Source organism: Mandrillus leucophaeus, unplaced genomic scaffold (assembly GCF_000951045.1).
Source record: "Mandrillus leucophaeus isolate KB7577 unplaced genomic scaffold, Mleu.le_1.0 Scaffold202, whole genome shotgun sequence".
NCBI lineage: Eukaryota > Metazoa > Chordata > Mammalia > Primates > Cercopithecidae > Mandrillus > Mandrillus leucophaeus.
The window spans coordinates 172205-193156 of NW_012102055.1; the positions used below are offsets into that span (position 1 = coordinate 172205).

Genomic DNA, 20952 nt, shown 5'->3' on the forward strand with positions numbered 1-20952 from the left:
TGGTTTAGATCAGCTAAGGTGACATTCTGAATGTGTTTTGGAGACTCTGAGCATGTACGCTCCTGCCCCCTGGGACAAAGCATAAGACTGTCATTCTTGCTGCCCTTCTAAAACCAAACCTGTACAACAAGACCTGATTAGCTCATGTTGTCTCAATTACAAGCATCACCTCTGATGGCCCCAGGTGAAACAGGAAATACCCTCTTTGAATTCTGACAATAGGTTTCTGTGGTATGGTCCATTGGTGGAGTGCTGCTGGCCTTGTGATGGGCAGAACTGACCCTGGGCTAACTATATGTTTTCTCTGAGACACATGTGCTTTTTGTTTTAAGCTGAGGATAATAAACTTTAATCTGACCACTTCTTACAAGAAAACAATACGAAAGTACATCGTAATCTATTAAGCATATATAAATATGTTTTTAATTGACATTGTTATAAGATTAGAGACACAATTAAATTATTTTTAAACTCTGTACTGGTGTAGGACCAGCCCCCTTAATGCCTGTGTGTAGGATCACAGGCTTTATATCCATGTACATATTACTGAGGCCTGTACTTATTGACTGAATTGAATATTGCTTAAATGAGAAAACTCCAGTGTTGTAGCGTGATTAACCTCTCTATTGCCTTCATCTTACGTTGTTCATTTGTTTTTTTCTGCTCTTCATCTAGGCTTTCCGAACGAGCCTGCTGCAGTCATTGCCCTCAGCACCATTAAGGAATGGCTTGCCAAGAATCACCATGAGGTAGGAGGAACGGCATAATCAGTGAACATTCAGGATAATGTAATTTGATGCTCAGTTCCCCCCAAAGAAGCACATAAATGTTATAAATATCAACTAAACCTAGTTGATGAGCCAAACCTAGCTGACCATTCGTCACTTGGGTTACATGAGAGTTACATTAAATATTTTTCTGTAATTGATGGAATGCAGTAACTCTATTGATCTATTTGGTGAACTGAGCAGATTCATTTAGCCATCTAATTTTTTTTCCATCTGTGGATAGTATGGGTTATATGTGTGAAAAAGAGAACAGGATGGATTTCATTACGAATAACGAGTTTTCCTATGCTATTTTCCTTAGAGCTAAGTTATCTTTGTTGACTTGAGGTTCCCGGTGTACAGTAATTGTTTGGTGTCTGTGTTCTTTGGATTTATAACTAATCACTTCCCTAAAGTCACATCTGAGTGTGAGATTGAAGTGGGCTTGTGTAATTGATCACAAAATCGTTATGAGCAGGATTTCTTATGAAACTAAATGCCTTCATCAGAGTATTCATCATGTCTCCTATTCTGCTTAATAAGATCTTTGCAATATGTTTAGTGATGAACGGGGGAATTACTGAAGTAAACAAAGCAACAAAATAACTAGAGACCATGGAGCTTTAAATTTCAGAGATTTGTTGATTTACATATTGTAACAGCTAGGAGGTTCCAGACAATGCACAATCTTATGCATTTTTCTTCTGATTTTGTTTTTCTCCTCAGTTATTCACATAAGGGCTATAAAAATTGTGTTTCATTTTATGGTGGACCATGAATTTAGCTTTTTTCCTTGGGTAGGAGATGAATTATTTGGAAATAATTAGATATGGAAACAGGTGACGGGGTTTTCAAATGAGAGAGCACTTAGTACTTTTGTATGTTTGAAGAAACAGCAGTGTCATTTTCTAATTATTGTAATTTCAGCATTTCTTGACCACATGGCCAAACCTATCCATTTTGGTGCTTGCCCTTTATTTTCCTCTTACTTTGAAATGTATAAATATGGCAACTTCAATTTACAGGATATCTTAAATTACCTCAAAGAAGCAGAAGAAAAACAAATAGCTAAAATATCCAGCTTACAAAACATGTCTTTGACATGTGTTATTTTCTTTTCACAAGAACCTTATGAAATCTCTAGGGTAGGTATATGTTATCTTCATCCGCATTCTCCCTCAAAAGGTTAAATGACATACTCAAGATTGGAAAGTCACAGAACCAAGAGACTGACCCAGTTCTCATAACTCACTGGACATTCCTTATTGGAATGCCATGGAGGCCAGAAAGAGAAACTCAGTTCCTTTAAAAGCCAGTTATCTTCAATATATCACTTGGTCATAGTAAATGTTCCACACCTGGATTAACTGCTTTGCAAAAGTGTTGCATGAGTGAAAGTTGATAACCGAGCAAGTATATCAGTGCATATCCATCATTTCTACTAGAATAGTAATCCAAGGATATGCCCCACTGGAGGAAGTTTTCATGCGTCATCTTGGCATGTGATGGACAAACGCATAAACTCATATCATTGAGGATGTGGTGATGAAGAATAAATATGTTGGTCACATGTACAGCTCATTGACAAATTCTACTTTGATTCTCTCTAGTTAAATTATACAGAAAGTTATTTTCCATAGAAATTTTCTAATCTAGTGTTTTCTGCTTAATTCACTTGCCTACCCTGTCTTTGAGTCTATTCTTTTGCTTTCATGTCCTTTTATTTTTCTGCTAATTTCTTGGGTCCATTGTAGAAAACATAGATAATTTGGACTGAGAAACTCAGTTATTGCTATTGCAACTTTAAACATATCCTGTGGCCGGGCGTGGTGGCTCAAGCCTGTAATCCCAGCACTTTGGGAGGCCGAGACGGGCGGATCACGAGGTCAGGAGATCGAGACCATCCTGGCTAACATGGTGAAACCCCGTCTCTACTAAAAAATACAAAAAACTAGCCGGGCGCGGTGGCGGGCGCCTGTAGTCCCAACTACTCGGGAGGCTGAGGCAGGAGAATGGCGTGAACCCAGGAGGCAGAGCTTGCAGTGAGCTGAGATCTGGCCACTGCACTCCAGCCTGGGCGGCAGAGCGAGACTCCGTCTCAAAAAAAACAAACAAAAAAAAAACCATATCCTGTGCTGATTCCCTTTTTAAAAAGACCTTGAGTTTCAATATGCTAATTTAAGCAAGTCAATTTGAACACATCAGGTTTTTCTAAATAAATGAATTCTAATTGGTAGGTCATAGATAAAAGCTAAATAAATTGATTAGCAGTATTTTGATTTATTTTTTGCTCTGTTAAAACAAACAAACAGACTAGGTTAAGGACTTATAAAAGAGTATTGCTTCTAATTGTTTTGTCTTCATTGCAGTATTATTTTGATGTTCTGATTGTTTAAGCTACTTATTCATTAATTCACTCATTTGATAAATATTTATTGAATCCCCCTAAGCACCAGATATTTTCTTATATTCCAGGGACAGAGCACTGAAAAACAAAATCCTTGCTTTGTCATATTGGTAGTCTAGAAAAAAAATTACGTTTGCTTAACATAAATTAAGCAAATAAAAAATAAAGAAACAGGAAAGTTCAAAGAGTGCTTTACAAAATAAAACAGGGCAATTGGAGAATGTGTTTTTAGGTACAGATTGTGCTGAGGACATAATCTTGGAATACAAATTTGTACAATGGGAAGGAGGAAGCCAAGCCAGACAGAAGTTTTGAGGTAAAACATTCCACACAGAGAGAACCACAGGAGAAAAGCCTGGAAGACAGAATGAGCTTACTGCTTGCTAGCAATGGTGAGACCCAATGTGGTTGAAGCAGAGAGATGAAAGAATGGCAGGAGACAAGTTTGGAGAAATAGACAGAGTCAGATTATGGGGTCTTGTGGTTCATAGAGAGACTTTGAATTTTATTCTAGTGGGTAGTTGTTGAAGCGTTTTGGGCAGGAGACTAACACAGATAATTCACCTTTAAAAAACAAGCCTGGCTGCTCTTCCAAAAAGAATATCTGATATTTATAAGATACCAGAGTAAGAAATGGCAGATCAATTAAGAGGATGCTGCAGTAAATCCAGGCAGGAGTTGAGGGTGCTCTGGAATACAGTGGTGGTAGAAAAGGAGGTAACAAGCATCAAGTTGGGGGTACACTTAGATGATGCCGCCAATAGGACTAGAGGATTGTTTTCTGTTAGGATGGGGTAGCTTATGCTGCAGTTACAAACTACCCCCAAATCTTGGTATCACAAACAGCAAAGGTGTGTTTCTTGCTCACACTGTTTGTACATCTTGAGTCAGCAGAGAGACCTGACTTACAAACCCAGGCTGACAGATAACTCTACCGTGGGAAATATCATCTATCACATGGCAAGAAAAGATAGATAATCAATTCCCTTGTAGAAATGTTTCTACAAAGGAATGATGCATATAACTTTTGCTCACATTTCATTGTCCAGAAAAAGGCACCCAGGAACTAAGTTCCAGGAGACAAGAAAATGTAGCCTTTTTGTATGTTCAGAATAGAGCAAACTGAATATTGACAAAAATTAGTAGTGTGTATTATAAAGGTAAATCAGATGTGCTCTATGGCAAAAAGAGAAGAATCAAGGATGACAACTAAATTTTTGGCCTGAGCTGCTGAGTAAGTTTTGGTGCATTTACTGAGATGAAGAATATTGGTATCAGAGCATGTTTATATGAAAAATATAAAGAAGACAAGAATTGTGTTGCCATGCTACAGACAGTTAAGGTCTGAAATGATTTTAGATATCTAATGAAGATTTCATGTAGACAATTGGTTATTGGAGCCTAAAGCTCAGGAAAGAAGTAGGAAAGAAAGACCTGGTGAAATTGATCAGATTACCATAACTTTAACTTGGGTTTGGCCTCAGTTTGAGATTGCTTGCAAGAGAAAGGACTATGGTCAAAAGGATAATGTGTTGTATCAGTGAACTACATTTAAAAAAAAGTCTTGAAATCCAAGGGCCAGAATTAGAGATGAGTCTCATGAATTATAGAATCTCAAACTATAAATCCAATGAGAACCTAGGTAGCTCATTTTCATTCTCTCCCACTCCATCTCTATGTCTCTCTCTCCCGTGTCTCTGTTTCATTATTATTATCATTTTGCATGTTATCTTTTATTCTCATTCACCTGCTTACACGTGGCCCCATTGTGACTGTGTGTGTCCATTCATGGGTCAATCAGCCCTACCTGGGGCAAGGCCTGGGTTCGATGGATAAGGTTGCATTTTCTGAAGCTCTTAGCTGGTTGGGTTCCCCAAAAATTTTCCTTTAAAACACAAAAAGGAGGAATCTATGTAATGTGAGTCTCCCATCAGTGGTCATACTTTTCTTATTCAGCTGAGTTTATTATTCAACATTCACAAATTTCATGGTCTGTGGCTGTCATTCCCCATTAATAATCGATGCTGTCACATAATTGATGAGCTTTTACATTTCACCATTAACTTACTCTCCGATTTCTAAACCATCAGGAATGTGCACTTTTTCTTTTCCAACACAGTAGTTGATTTGCTTATGTTTAATTTCATAAATCACTGTCAGCTGGTGTGGCTGGATACTTCCACACCCAGAGAGGTCTGACTGGAGTCCCAGTGGTCAGGAGGAAAAAAATCATATTCTGTTGCCCACCATCCACTTGTTTAATTTACCCAAAGTCTGAACTGCGAGGGCACAGCATACATTTAAGAGGACTCAGAAACCCTGGGGGAGGAACCCTGCTGCACACACAACGTAGTGGCTCAAACAATGGCAATTCTAGCAGAAGAGCTAAAGCAGCACTTCAACAACAACAAAAAAAAAGTAAAAAAGAAAAAGAAGAAGAAGGAGAATTCTCAAAAGTCTGTAACTGAGGCACAAAAATGACTTAGAATTGAAAAACATAATGACTCTTGAGTTGAAAAATTTAAGAAAAAAACAAAATAGAATATTCACTACTGAGAACTGAATTATTGCTATGAGAAGATCAGATTGATGAATTATCTCACAACACAGAAGAGAAATACAGAGAAATGAAAATCATGACTGAAGAGGTAAGGTGGCAGAGAAGCCCAGGGATCAAACATAAGGCAGGCAGGGTCTGAAGATTACCCACTGGCATTTTCAGCTATAAGTATTAAGAACTTCTGAGTTCAGAAAACCAAAAGAAAAGAATATCAGAGTTGGCAGTAAAAATTGACAGCAGGTAGCATGATACCCTTTCTCTAAGTGCACCATTTTTCTCAAGTAGTAACTTTATTACAGAAATAGGTGAGCAAAATAAGAGACTGTTATGGAAATGAACAGTGGAAATGTGGCCTAGATTTCTAAGTTGGGGTGGCTTCTCTGTGTTATCAAATGCAATTTCATGCATTCCTTATTTTTCACGCAATCTAAAAATATAATTCTTTGTGGAATAGGGATTTCCCCACTCTGTAGCTCTGAGACCCCCTGCTCATGTCTGAAAGTTAGCCTAAGAAATGTTTTTACAGTACCCGTTCTATTGTTCTACCCCAGGGACTCATATGGCATTTGGCTATTGGTCTCTGGGACAGTGTACATATTTGCCATTTTTTTCCACAGAAAAGTAGAACAGGATGCATTTCACTCTTCAGAGCCACAAATGTCCTGATAGTGTGAGATATTTGCAAGTCATGGCAGTCATATTCAATATTTCAGATACCTCAATGGAGCAAGCATCCTACAGCACCTAGCACCATTTGTCCGGTTTCCCAGAAAGTCCTGCTAGTCAGGGGATACGGCTTCTAAGATGAGGATTCTGAGCTGGAAGATCAGTGGATTTCCCAGGAACTTTTAAATGTGGAACCCTAAAGTGCTTATCAAGGATTAGTTGTGTCATGAAGGAAACCTGAACCCCTCTCCTCCTACCATCAATTATAAAGAAGCAGATAGATGGACAGAAGTTCAGCATTCTAGGAGGCTCTAAGTAAAGCTGTGGTCACCTGCAGCTATCCAAAGGGGAGCCCATGGTTCCCCTGAAGCCCGGCCCCAGCATTATCTCTGTGGGCTGTTGAGGATGGACTCCTTCCCGCTGAACTACTCCAAGGGAATTCCCTAATATTCTCCCTCCTGTCTATACTGCTCTCCTCCCCAGACAGATCCCACTGTTCTAGGCTGGGGACAATTCAATGGAGAAGTGTTTGGTTCATCTTTGAAGGCCCTTGGCTAGGTCACCTGGCTAGACCTGGAAATCACTGGCAAGGAAAAAACCCCAGCTCTGTATTTTCAAAACCCAAATGGGTTTTCTTTTATGTAGGAGGAAGGTGGTACTTTTCTCTCCTCGCATGCAGGGTTTGGGTCTTTGCCCGACATAATTTTTTAAAACTATGCCTTTAGCACAAACAGATTGTTGTTCAAAATGTTAAATATCATCTACTTGTCATTTAAATAGTTTACTCTGTGCCTTCTGAGGGAAACACAACACCTGTGGTATTGCTGTTTGTCACTTAAAGTAGCAAGCTTACAGATGTGGCAGGGGACCCTGAGATGCTGTGTTTATGTGGCAGCATCGCTCTGAGACAGATGTCCAACTCTGCAATTTCATACCAGCCAAGGCCCCCAGACCTTACCCAGTGTGGTCTAGGCCTCACGGTAAGCTGCTGATAGCCAGAGACAAAAGAAGCTTTGAGTTCATCCTTGATGTCCTTTGGAAGTAGAGACGTTGGTGTCTACTGCGTGGAAGCAGTTAGCCTTGTCACCTCCCTTGCCTTCCAATATTCAGGCACATAATTCACAAACTGCTGAAGAAGCTGAACATATTTCTCTACCCCAGAAAACAGAATTAGGAATCCACTGTAGAAATGCACGTCCAGCCTCCTGAGTGGTTCAGATGCTGCTCTCATGCTGATTTGACAAGGTCGAGGACACAGCCACTTGGTTCCTCATTACTGATCACAAAGAAACTGTTGCACTTTAACTTCTGGTGCCAAGACTATTTTTTCCCCCTTCTTGGCAGAGGTCTTTGAGCATATGCGGTGTTAAAAATTGTTTGCCACTTTTATTTCAGCATCACATTATGGATCACCAAAAAAACCCCAGTGTGGGGCCTGCCTTATGTCTCTGACATGAAACGCCTTAGGATCTTTGTGATTCTTAAAAAGGGGGTTTAAACGAAACATGAAATGATGCTTACATTTATGATGGGAAAATTATATATTTCAAAACAAGCTCCAAATTCCTGTGGACTATTATTTACACTTATGCAAAAAGCATAATGTGCCATCCTCCAAATCTATGCAATGCAGGGGTGTGGTTAACATTCAGAGACCTGGAAAGAGCAAATGAAATGCTCCGTGCTCTCTCTCAAGAATGCCTTTATATGTCCACAAACATCATCTGAGTATTATGGCCTTAGTTTTTGGTGGAATTTCGTGTTAAAATTTGTGCACTTGAAAAAACAAATTGCAACATTGAAATGGTCACATCCTGTGCAGTAATGTGGTTATGGTAATAATCATCATCATCCTAATATGCTGCTATAAAAACGTATCCTTTGACTAGCCCAAACATGACGTTTAGGTGGAGCCATGACACTCATAGGCTGTGACAGCACTGAGGACAATTATTCCCAGACTTTGCAGATACGCTGTGTTACATTTGCTCTTCAAGAACCCTGATGACTCACTAACATTTTACATTTTCTCTCTACCTCTTTATTTTTCTCTCCCTCTCTCCCTACCCTTCTCTTTCTCTCTCTCTCTCCTTTCTTCCCTCCTTTCCTTCTGTCTCCCTCCCTCTTTTTTCCTTCCTCCCTCCCTTCCTGCTTCTCTCAATTCCTTCTTCCGTTTTTCTTTGCTTTCTCTTCCTTTCTTCCTTCCTTTTCTTTTCTCTTTTCTTTTCTCTTCTTTCTTTTCTTTCTTTCTTTCTTTTTCTTTCTTTCTTTTTCTTTTTCCTCCCTTCCTTCCTGTCTTTCTCTCTCTCCTTCCTTCCTTTCCTCCTTCCTTTTTATTTTTTTCTTTTCTTTTCTTCTTTTCTTTCCTTTTCTTTTCCTTCCTTTTCTCTTTTCTTTTCTCTCTTTTCTCTTCTTTTCTTTTCTTTTTTCTTTTTCTTTCTTTCTTTTCACCCCCCACCCAGACAATCCCTTATCACTCTGAGGCTGTCATTGTTGGGATTTGTGACAAGCAGTTATTGTTCCATTGTTAGAATAAAAGCTAAGCCCCAAGGAAGCTTCTCCCCTTCTGATGGGGGCATTCCAGTGCTTGGTGTCACCATACACTGCCCCACACAAGAGTTTGCCAGGTGGACAGATCCACCAACACTTCCAGCTTCAACCTGCTTTAGCATCTCTCGCAGTTGGCACAATGAGGTTTTGGAGCCAGAAGCTAAAGCCCCAAGACAACATCAAGGGTTGCTTTCATGCTCCATAGCCCTGTTATGGTCAGTAGGAAGCACAGTACATGGAAAAATATGCATTTTGCTGTTTCAGTTAGTGAGCCTATTACCAGTCAGCCAGCGATGGGGAGGGCTGTAATTACACACTTCTAAGCATTGAGCTGAGCTTGCCCAAATGCCCTGTCCCCCATTCTTACTCTGGTGGGGGGCTCATTAAAGTCCAACAAATGTTTTGTTTTGTTTCCTCCCAGTAAGGGGTATCAGGCAATCAAGGCCTTGGGGTGCTCTAGGGACACCAACCTACAATCCAATGTAGATTAGGGTGGCTTGCTGTCTTCTGCACTTGCATATAATCAATATACATCCTTCTCAGCCAGCCCTCCTGAACATAGTACTATGTCCATTATGCCACGTTGTGTCTAGATAAACAGAATGGAGTGCATGGGATTGCAGAGAGAACCTAGAAAAATACTCTGTTGGGGTTGAGTGGTTTGAGGGGGTTGGGATTTTGTTTAAATAGGCATGGAGGGTAATTCATATATACTGACACTAGGTCTAGACCTTCTAGAAAGAGTTCTAGCACATGTAGAATAGGTACATGAAGGAGTTACAGAGGGAAGAAAGAGGGAAGGGAAATCAATATTTATCTGACCCCTGATGTGTCCCGTGGCAGAGGTATGGCCCAAAGACACATTCTGTCTTCACAAAACTCTCTTCAAGGTAGTTATTTTTAAATCTTTAATTTCCCAGATATGACAGTTAAAGGGAATTTTAAAAGTCAACTAATAAGGCACTTTCGTGTTCTACTATAACCTTGCTTCTGTGACCCGTCTAGGGTTGGGCACCTTACCCAGATTTAGCCATATATGAGAGTAGTACCCAAATAGGTTGGTTAGGGTTTTCCCATGGGATTTCTTTGCCACCTGGAGTCAGGAATAAAAAATGGTGGTGAAGCTGAGGGATGTGGAGCACAGCTACCATGTTCCCTACCATTTTGGAAGGTTCTTCTTTAAGAAGATAATTTGAAGATGTCCCAGATTTGGGGGCAGTTGGCAAGAGTCATAGAGCCCATTCTGTTGGTTCAAGTGAGGAACCAAAACTGAAGCAAAAAGCAGTATATTTTAGCAAAATGCAATGGCCACCCATTTTAAGTTTTTGCAACTCAAAAATAATTTTTAACTAGAGAAAAGGGAAGGTTGAGAATCATTTGAAGGATTATTTTTTTTTTTCAGAAGTATATGCTTTAAATAGTTTATTCTACCCCTTTCAGAGAACCTCTGCTATATTGAACCACTATTTATGATGAGAATATTTTACATCCTTCAAATGTGTTGGCTGGAAAAATATTTGAGAGTCACTGTCCTAAATAGTAAAATTAGTTAGAGTGCTTTTTATAAAATCAGTCTTTCAATATTCCCTTCATACTGGAGGAACATCAAAAGACAGTAATTAACTAATTAATTAATTTTCTGATGGCTGTATTTTCCTGCTTCTTTCCTGCAACCTGGAGGTAGGAAACACACATTAACAGAACCCAGTGCTGAGAGACTAAGAAATATCATGAGACAGGTGAAATAGAAACTCTTTAAAATCAAACTTCAGGGTTCAGGTTTTTAAAAAAGGAGAGAGAATGCAGTTTGCTCAGATGGCTTGGCCAGGATGTTCCTAGGGTTGGGATTGGTATATTTGAAAAAGAACGGATCCCTTTGCAAAGTTTGGCTTAGAAGTTCCAAGCCTGCAGGAATGTACTCAGGAGCCCACTATGTAACAGAAGCTCAGCTGCTCTTCCATGCAGCAAGAATGGGAACTGTGGCTCCTGGAAGTAGGGTGGTAAGAGGTAGGGTGCAGTTATAACCACCACTGTGTACCCTCACTCGAAAGAGGAAGTTTGGTGTTCTAACCAGATTCTTCCACATTCTTACATAGCTTTAAACAATTAACTCCAGCTCTCTGGACTCCATTTCTTCATCTTTAAAATAGGGAGGGTGGGCTTGTCTCTTCTAGCTTCAAGATTTTGTGCCATTGATGTCTGTCCTCTGGAGCAGGCCAACTGATGCATCCTGCCCATGCCTTTGCCCGTGTCTTCATAGCACAATCAAATCTGTAGGAAACCTTACACTCCATGATTCTCCAGGCTCCTCCGGTGGCATACCAAAGATCAAGCAACATTTGCATGTGCTGTCTGTATGCCTTTAAGATGATTACCAGCCCCCATATGGGTGTATCTTTAGAGTTGATATTAACAACCTTGACCCATTTAGTGTAGGAGGAGAGGCCGCCATGTTGATTTTCTGTAAATGATCTGGATTACATGGTGGTTTCAAAATAGCCAACTTTTAAAGCTCCTTATGAAATTAAATGTGCTGATTATCCAAATGATGTGACATTTTTATAAATAGAAAATAAACCTCTGAGCATGTGGTTGTATCTACATCAGACACGGGGATAAAAACAACACTGGGAGGTCCTATTGAAGGACATTCTAACAACTGTTTTCTGGAGCTAGAAGCATGCACCTCCATCCCTGCTAGGTAGGAAAGAAAAAGAAACCTTTTCCTTGTCCTTTACCTTGATGGACTTGGACTCGTATGCTGCCCTGATTGAAGGGAAAATTAACAGTTTTGACGCTGTCATCTAGCTCAACTCAGGAAAAACAAAAAAGGCACTTTCCCATTCTAGTGGAATTAAATGATTTGCTTGTTAATGGGTGATGTTTTCAGCCAGGGTACTGTTTCAGATAGAAGCTGTGACCAGACCTGAAACCATCTCATTGTTTCTCTAATCACATCTAGGCAAAGAGGTGGTTCCTCTGGAAACACTAGACTCATTTGATGATGCCATTGCTACTCACTAGGGTAAGAAAACTAAATAGGTCTGGCAAAGCACTTGCTTCTCCAATTTCATGGCTCAACACAAAACATACTAGAAGAAACATCCCAAGAGTGTGAGCCTCTGGCCATGCACCATTGGAGGCTGTAACAGTGGGCCCCATGACAGAAGGGCTAGCTAACGTGCTCTCCTGCAATCAGATTATGTTGTCTACATTTCTATTTATGAACTCCTTCGAAGTCCGTGGCAGAAAGCCCCAACCTTTTAGTGAGGAGACTATTCATCTGCAAGAAGCAGAGAATAGAAGAATATTGGGGGATCTACTAATTCTTTAAGGAATTAGGAAATGAACACTAAACTTGTGTTGAATAGAGGTTACTAAAACCTGGTCAGATTCACATCTGTGATTCCAGGTTGAGGGCCTCAGGGAAGGAAGTGAAACCCCAGTTGGATCCTGAAATATTGGCCTTAGACTCGATTCCACAGCAAGGGTTGCAGCCACCTAGCATGTGAGCTGCTGGGCACCAGGGCAAGTGATGGCCAGTGGCAGGAAGGAGCTATGCACACATATAGCCTCTGTCATGTTCACTCTTTAAAAGAAGATATAAGGAGAAAAAAAAATTTAAATGATATCATTTAAGTTTCATAGTAAACCATTGACTGAAATAAGACACATGAATTCACTTTTCTTCTAATTGGTCCAATTAGAAGACATATGAATTCTCACATGTTCCTTAGCTTCTTTCTGCATTGATGTGATGCTAGTACATAAAGACTTTTAGTTGTTGTTGTTTCTCTGACATGGCTTCTCAATATAAGCCCAAAACTTCACCTTTTGCTCATGGGGTCTTTAAAAAAAGGCCCAGCAATCTCCCCTAAAGCTGGAGACAAAACTGGATTTCCTGACCTTATTGAGATGTGATGTGTCAGTTTACAACATAGGGCCTTTCTGAAGAATTTTAAAGAATAATTTTACTCGTGAAATTTTCACTTTATGTGCTGAGATTAGAGTTTGAACATTGCATAAGAATAACTCAGCTGTATATATCTTGCAACATAAATGTTGCCTGTTTCTAACCAGCATATTTCCCTTAGTCTGGGCTGCTTCTTCTGCCCTGTTACCTACTGAAGTACTCCCCTAATGACCAAGGGGTTGCTTAGCTTATCAGTGAGACAAGAAGATTCTTGGAGATGTGACAATCATTCTGGACCTATTCTTCACCTGTAAGATAAGGTGAAAATCACTTGGGAAAAATTCTTAAATCAGATACTAGGGCATACCCTAAATGTACTGTATCAGAGTATCTGAGAGGATAGTGGCCTATATTTTGAAAATTTCTCCAGCTACTGGTTGAGAAAGATTAGACCAGTTGCTCTCAACAATCTTTTATGGCTAGGACATACTGCCGTAAAAACTTACATTTGTTCTTTTCAGTGCTTCAGTGAGGAAAATGCTATGTTAAGTGAGAACTGTGAGAGTAAATCTCTCCTCTCAACCAGTTTACGACTGGCCTTCTGACAAGGGATTAGGAGCCTAGGGTTGGGGCTGTATTGTCTAGCTAGTCCTGGGGCGGCCACAGCTTACTTTCTACTCACAAGCACTTGACATGAGTTGACCAATAAGTGAATTTGATGAAGTTTACACATAATGTAACTCAACTCACATTAAATATCCACGGGAGTTGCTAGACAGCTTTTGTGGCACACTGTACATAGTAGAGGCCGTTTGCCATCTTTTAGAAAGCATTTTAGTATATTCCCAATATCTGGTTGATAGTAATCATTGTCTCTGGATATTGCCTTTCATGCCTCCATGCAAGAGATGCATTTAATAAGTTAGCAAAAATCATTAACATATACAACTGAATTCTTCTCTAAGTACTTATCTTCGGCAGATTTGAAAATAAAGCCAACAGGGCTATCTCATGGATCTTATGTAATTATATTGGTTCCTGAAACAGCTTTTGAGAATGAAGTACTCAGTCATGTGAAGCAAATTAATTCTCCCTGGACATGAAGGTGCCATTAAGCATGGCCGCAGGAGATGATTTTCTGGTTGGTACCCCGTTGTCCTTTACTGGAGCCTGTTTATACTACCCTCATGTGAATCAGACCCTGGATGTGGAGATATGTGCCACCCACAGAGCTTCTAGGAGCCCCCACCACTGGTGCAATTAAATTTCTTTAAGGAATTAGGAAATGAACCTCTATATTAAAATTCATTGCTGAGAACACTACCTACCTTAATATTTTCTGCTGTTCAAAATTTTACTCTGAAAACAATTAGAGCCTGATGGAGTGTGCATTTGACAGTGCAAATGGAGCTACACATGACCTGGGTGTGCTTCAGCTAAGCACAGGGCAGCTTAGGAATGTATTAAGTTGAGTAATTATCTCATATGTTTTTCCCTTGGGTTCAGTGACATCTACAAAGTTCATTTTTCTAAGTTCTTCTCTCTACAAATTTAAACTCAAGGGAAATAGGATCCATATGTCCCTGATTCATTTGCACTAACTCATCTAACGTTCTTTTCTTTATAAGTTATTAGATGTCTACAGAGGATTTCAACTGTTTTTTTTATAAGTTCTTTTAAGCGTTTTTGTCTAGAGGCAGGAAATGGCCATTTGCCAGCAGCAAATGAACCCCCAAATAGTCACGTTCTATTCAGGAGGCAAAGGAAAAAGAAAATAAATCCCCTGTTTTCTAAGTACAGCGGGTAATGGTTTTCTTTAGAGGTGGTGATAAATGTATTCTCTGAAATGTATTATTAGACTTGTTAAATGTGTAATTAACATTTAATAATGTGGAATTCCATGAAATTGTTGCAGCAGGAATGGGATTTAAATTGCCCCCGAGCCTCCTTCCACACATGCATTATTACTTTACCTGTGAAACTCTTAAAAGCTGTTGGTTTACTCAGCAGCTTAGAGCCTTGAACTAAGTGAAACATGAAATATCTTCAATATATGTACCAGAGGCTGTGTGTGTGTGTGCGCTTGCATGTGTGCACATGCACATGTGTGTGAGACAGTGACAAGGGATAGATTGATATACTCCAAGCCTACGTCATACTGTTTTTCATACATTTCCATACTGAATTCAAGAGACCTCATTTTGAGGATTTAAAATAATGTGACATCTTGCTTCGTTACAAATAAAAGTAAACTTTTTGAGCTACCAGTAATAGCCCAGGGTAACTGGATTTCAAAAGCAAATCAGCTTGAGCTTGGTCTTTCACTAACTAAAAATACAGTCATGTGCCACATAATGACATTTTTTGTCACAACAGAACACATATAAAATGGTGGTCTCATAAGATTATGATGAAGTAGAAACATTCTTATCACCTAGTGATATTCTGATGATTCTGAACTGATGTGGGCCTAGGCTAATGAGTTTTGTGTCTTACTTTTTGTAAAAAAAAAAAAAAAAGTTTTAAAAGTCAATGAACAAATTTAAAATGTTAAAAATAGAAAAAACTTACAGAATAAGGATATAAAGAAAGAAAATATTTTTGTGCAGCTATAAAATGTGTTTCTATTTTAAACTGTGTTATTACAAGAGTCAAAAGTTTAAAAAATAAAAAAACACAGTAAGTTAAAGTTAATTTATATTAAAGAAACAAAATTTTCAAATAAATGTAGGGTTGCCTACATGTACAGTGTGCATAAAGTCCACAACCATGTACAGTAATGTCCCAGGCCTTCCATGTACTCACCACTCACCCACTGGCTTTCCCAGAGCAACTCCCAGTCCTGCAAACTCCATTCATGGTGGATGTCCTATGTAGGTGTACCATTTTTTAATCTTTTCTACTGTGCTTTTACTGTATCTTTTCCATGTTCAGATATGTTTACACACACAAATACTTATCATCATGTCACAACTACTTACAATATTCAGAAAAGTAACATGCTTGTAACATAGGAGCAATAGTCTATGTCATATAACATAGGTGTGTAGTATTCTGTAGCACCAGGTTTGTGTAAGTACACTCTATGATGTTCAAAAAATAATGAAATTGCCTAATGCCACATTTCTCAGAAAGTATTCCATCATTAAGTGGTATATGACTGTATGTAAATGAAAAATAGTCACAGGTGTTGAAGTATTGAATGCTTTCTTTGTCTGAGTATGTTACTTGAATTAAATAGTTTAATTATCACAAAGATCCTATGTTATAGTCATAATTAGTCCCCTTTTTTGATGAGATGAGAGAACTTAGACTTTAAAGATCATACAGCAAATGAATGGCAGTTGAGTTTTTAATTCAGAATTCCAAGTTCATAACTACAATCATCAAAAGCATTGTATTTGCCCTTAATGATAAAAGTAAACTACCATGTCAGAGATCTCCTTTCAATGCTTACAAATCTCACTACAGTCGAATTCAGTTTTCTTCTAGCAATATCCCATGGCACCCTCCATGCTGTAGCTCATACAACTTAGAAAGAGTTGCTTGGTAACTTATTTGTGAAACCAAGATGGCAGGTCCATGGTTTGGTCAACTTTTATTGTTTTGCCTTTAGCACAATGCCAGAACCATACTCATCTCAAGTTGAATGAAGTAATTCACAAATAGGACCTTTTATTATCCAGCCTGCTGCTCTTATAAGCTCTTAAGGCTTCATGGGATTAGAACCAGAGCTGAATAGTCATTTGTGGTATCAGCATTTCTAAGCCATGGATATTTGCATTAGTTCATTAGTCAAACATGATCAAATGATTAACAAGCCCCGAAAATTTCAAAATCTCCCTGAGAGTAGGTAGACCCTAATAGTGACTAATTTCTCAGCGATCAGTGGTGACTTTGTTGCAAACACATGGTTCTTGAGCTTACAGATTAAAATCACTACTTACTCCTGTTATCTCTGCTCAAATATTGCATCTTTGCTGAATTTTTCCTCAGCCTTAGGAAAACTTCCCTTCTAAATATCATTGTCTTTTACTGTGGTTGTAGATTTTTTACCTGTTAGCTTTCCCACTGACTCAGGGACTGTGATTGTATAAATTCACCCATGCATTGTTTTTGTTTTGTTTTTTTAATCCAAGGAGCCTGGCACATAAAAAGCTTTGACAAAAATGCGTTGAATAAATGAACATTTTACATTGTTTCTTAACTGATGGAGTTGTGCATGTATAAAGCCAGTGCATGTGTCTCATACAGATTAAGATTCAAGCCTTGAACTCTGTTCCTATCCTCAAATGAGGAAAGGGACTGAAAACCAGCCATAGTGTGCAGAGATCCAGCGACACTCTGGACGTGGCCCAGGCTTGGAGAAAATTCTACCCTGCTCTTTCCTTTATCTTGGACAGATGGCAGTGTGCTGGAGTTAGGCAGCTTTAGACTGTTGTCTAAAATGAGAAACTTATCCTAAGCATAAATTGGAGAAAGTCAAGACTTCAGGAAACTCACCCCCAAGCCTAAGCTTGTGATCTGTTGATCTGTAGCTGATGGGCGCACTGCTTACCCCATTTGCCTGCTTTGCTTTCTGTTTTCCTGCAAAGGCTTGTGTGATTTGAAACACCAGAAAACCTCGGTCTTTAGGTAACTGCATTATCCTTTTTTTCAGTTAATCTACTTTTAATTTTTCTCTCTTTTTTTAATCCACTCAACATTATCAACACTGTCAAAGATGTCAATATTTTCATTTCCAGTTCTGATGATACTATTTTTTAATTCTCATGTATTTCCACATGTAACTTGTTTCTGAAAGGAAAATATGCCCTTCAAAAAAATGTTGGCAGCTTAGATTTCATGTGTAATTCTTTTAAAAGCCTCTCAGTCTTTATTTATTTATTTAGCAAATACTCACTGAGTAGCTGGCACGTCCCAGGCATTATACACTGTTTATACAAAAGCAGTTGATATGCAATTCCTGTCCTAAGAAAGCTTACAGTCTGATGAAGAAAACACAAACAGGTAGTGATCACAGGATACTGTGGAAAGTGCTAGGATAAAGGGTGCCCAGAACAGTGCGGGTGCTGGGCAGAGGACAGAGTCAAGGAAGACTCCGGGTGCATTCTGGTTTGAACAGAAGGTAGAGTGTAGCCTGAATGTTTTTCCTGGGTCTTCTTTCCTTTGGGAGTGAAATCCAAATGCCTGTCCTACCACAAGACCAAGAACACCTGATCCTCGGTCCACAGACTCAAGAGGTCTCAGAGAGTTTGTAAATTTGGGACAAAGTTTACAGTTATTTTCACTAACCTCTAGTTAAAATTTAGTACCTCCTCCCATCATGACTGTAGCTCCAAATCACAGTGGTATCAGCAGTTTTTGTGACTTTGTAATCAGTAGAAATCACAGATATTTCCTATCACATAACAGTTGTTGCAGAGATCTCAAAACACTAATTATGCTCATCTTGACTTCAGATTATGGTAGACCCACCGTAAGATCTTGTTTTAATGTGTTCATAAGTAGTATGCATCCTAACCACATAACACATCGTTTCCTTGTCAATGTTGTCTCAAAAAAAAGTTTCTTTTGTAATCTTTTGTATTTTTATTTATTTAAAAACCATATTCCAGGAAGGATTCATAGGTTCTGCTCAACTACTGAAGAGGTCCATGTTACCAAAAAGTCCCTGTGGCCACCACATACCGTTTCTCCCTTGTTCCTACCCTCCAGCCTCCTTAGCCTCTGACTCCACCCGTCACCCTCATGCTGTAGGCCACCACCACATTTGCAGGTTCCCCCACTTAGAAGGCTCTTCCTAAAGCTCTCTACTCAACTGGCTTCTTTTATTCAGGTCTTATCTCATAGCACCTCTTCGCAAAGACCTTTTCCTGAACCCCCATACAAAGTAGACCTGCCCTCCTTTCACTCTCCCTCACTTCCCCATTTGATTTTTGTGTACCATTCATCGCTACTGGAATAGTGTATATGTGTTGGTTTATCGACTATCGTCTTACTAGAGTGGCACCTATATGAGAGCAAGGACTTCAAATGGCTTGTTCTCTTGCATATTTCCAGAGCATTAAACAATGCCTGGAAGGTAGTAGGGGCTTAATAAATGTTCACTGAACAAAAAGTAATAAACGAGTGAATGGGAGGGAGAGTAGAGAAAGGGGTATGCCAGACAGCAATCGGCGACAAAGATGCGGAGGTAACAAGAAGCCTGAACCCAGGAGCATTTACTGCAAAGTCTGACAGCAATGGGCCCCTTGTGCGCAGGGTCCCTTGGCCGTCCCGCTCTTTCCTGGCCCCTCAGCAGAAATAAAACAGGCTAATATGACTCTTTTTGACAAGAGTAGAGAATATAGTTTGAAGAACTCGTAGTCTTAACAGATAAACCTAGAAAATGCTAATGGAGCAGGTTGCCGAGCCATTTCTTATTGCCCAACCCTGCTGCCTCTTTCACCTAGTAAAGATGAGCAGATATGATTTGCATAATGTGCAGGCACAGACCATCAAAAGTCTGGAAATGAATAGAGCTGGCAACAGATATTCTTTTCAAAGGCATCCGCAATAAAACTAGACTCCTGAGAGAACTTGCGGCATACAATTTTGGGTGCCCAAAGAGCCTGCCTGATGAGGGAGAAAAAAGGTAATGGGTTCATTGTTGCCAGAATGTAGTGTCTTGACACACAGTTTGAGATGTCTGAATCTGACATTTAATAGCTGAGATGATAGCGGTCAAATACTTCTGGAGGTCAGATTCATGCAGAGTTCCTGAAAAGGTGAGAAATCACTGAGATCTGTAGTGACAAAGCTGATGAGAAGATTGATGAAATGGTGGTGGCAACAGGACAAGTCTTCAAAATAGCTTGTGAATGATTTATTTTGTAGCAGCAGAGCCAATTGACAATAGCAGATTGCTAATTAAATACCAACCACTGGGAAAATACCATAAATTTCTTTTGGCTCAGTGTTGGCAATTGTGTACTTTTAAGCAGAGACCAAATTATTTTCCAGTGAGTGCTTCTTTTTGGACGTAAATTTTATGGGCCCCCATCTCTTTTTGCTTTCCCTTCAACCACCAGCATATTTGATTTAAAAGCAAAGAGAAGAAGAGGGAAGAAGAAAGAAGGGGAAGAAGAGAAAGAACAGGTGGGAAGATGGGAAGAAAGAGGGAGGAAGAAAGACTTTCCCAAGTGTCCTAATAACATCCTATCAGAAAGGCTTTCAGCCACGTGCAGTGGCTCACACCTGTAATCCCAATACTGGGAGGGTGAGGCAGAAGGATTGCTTGAGGCCAACAGTTCAAGAATAGCCTGGGTAACATTGTGAGACCCCATCTCTGCAAACAATAAAAAAAAAAAAGTCTCACTTTCATTCTTTTCCAGTCTGTAGCTAATTAAGAAACTATAAAAACTACGATTTATTGAGAAACTATCGAAAGATCAGTGTTTCGCTAAGTGTTTGTGTTCAGTAAGAGTTAACATTTACTATGTTCTATGTGCTGGACGTTGTGCTAAGTGTGAATTCTCACCAGGACACTGTGAAGTAGGAACTGTTAGCTCTGTTTTTCTTTTCTTTCTTTTTTTTTTTGAGACGGTGTCTTGCTCTGTCGCCCAGGCTGGAATGCAGTGGTGTGATCGCCGCTCACTGCAAGCTCTGCTTCCCGGGTTCACACCATTCTCCTACCTTAGCCTCCCGAGTAGCTGGGACTACAGGTGCCCACCACCACGCCCAGCTATTTTTTTTTTTCTTTCTTTCTTTCTTTTTTTTGGAGTTTTTAGTAGAGACAGTGTTTCGCCGTGTTAGCCAGGATGGTCTCGATCTCCTGACCTAGTGATCTGCCCTCCATGGCCTCCCAAAGTACTGGGATTACAGGTGTGAGCCACTGCACCAGGCCGTTATCTCTGTTTTTCTTATAAATGAGGAAACTGAGGCAGATAGTCTTGTTTGAAATACACTGCCATTTTTTAATGAGTGTGAGAATTTCCATAAAACAATTTTTAAAGCAACTTTTTACATGAAACCAGTTGATAAGAATTATAGTTTGCTAAGAAATACAATTGAGGCAATTTAAGGAGAATCTGTAAGATAAATAAGA

The 20952-nt window shown here is 39.5% G+C and overlaps 1 protein-coding gene across 1 annotated transcript in view; it reads left to right on the forward strand.

Annotated features, from left to right (window-relative positions):
• The first annotated feature begins 681 nt into the window (after window positions 1-681).
• The window catches only part of MACROD2 (MACRO domain containing 2), a 584358-nt gene continuing 564087 nt past the window's right edge, over window positions 682-20952 (forward strand). Inside the window, exon 1 of the mRNA XM_011979458.1 lies at window positions 682-749. The gene's annotated coding sequence lies outside the window, so the exon portion shown is untranslated. The remainder of the gene's footprint in view (window positions 750-20952) is intronic.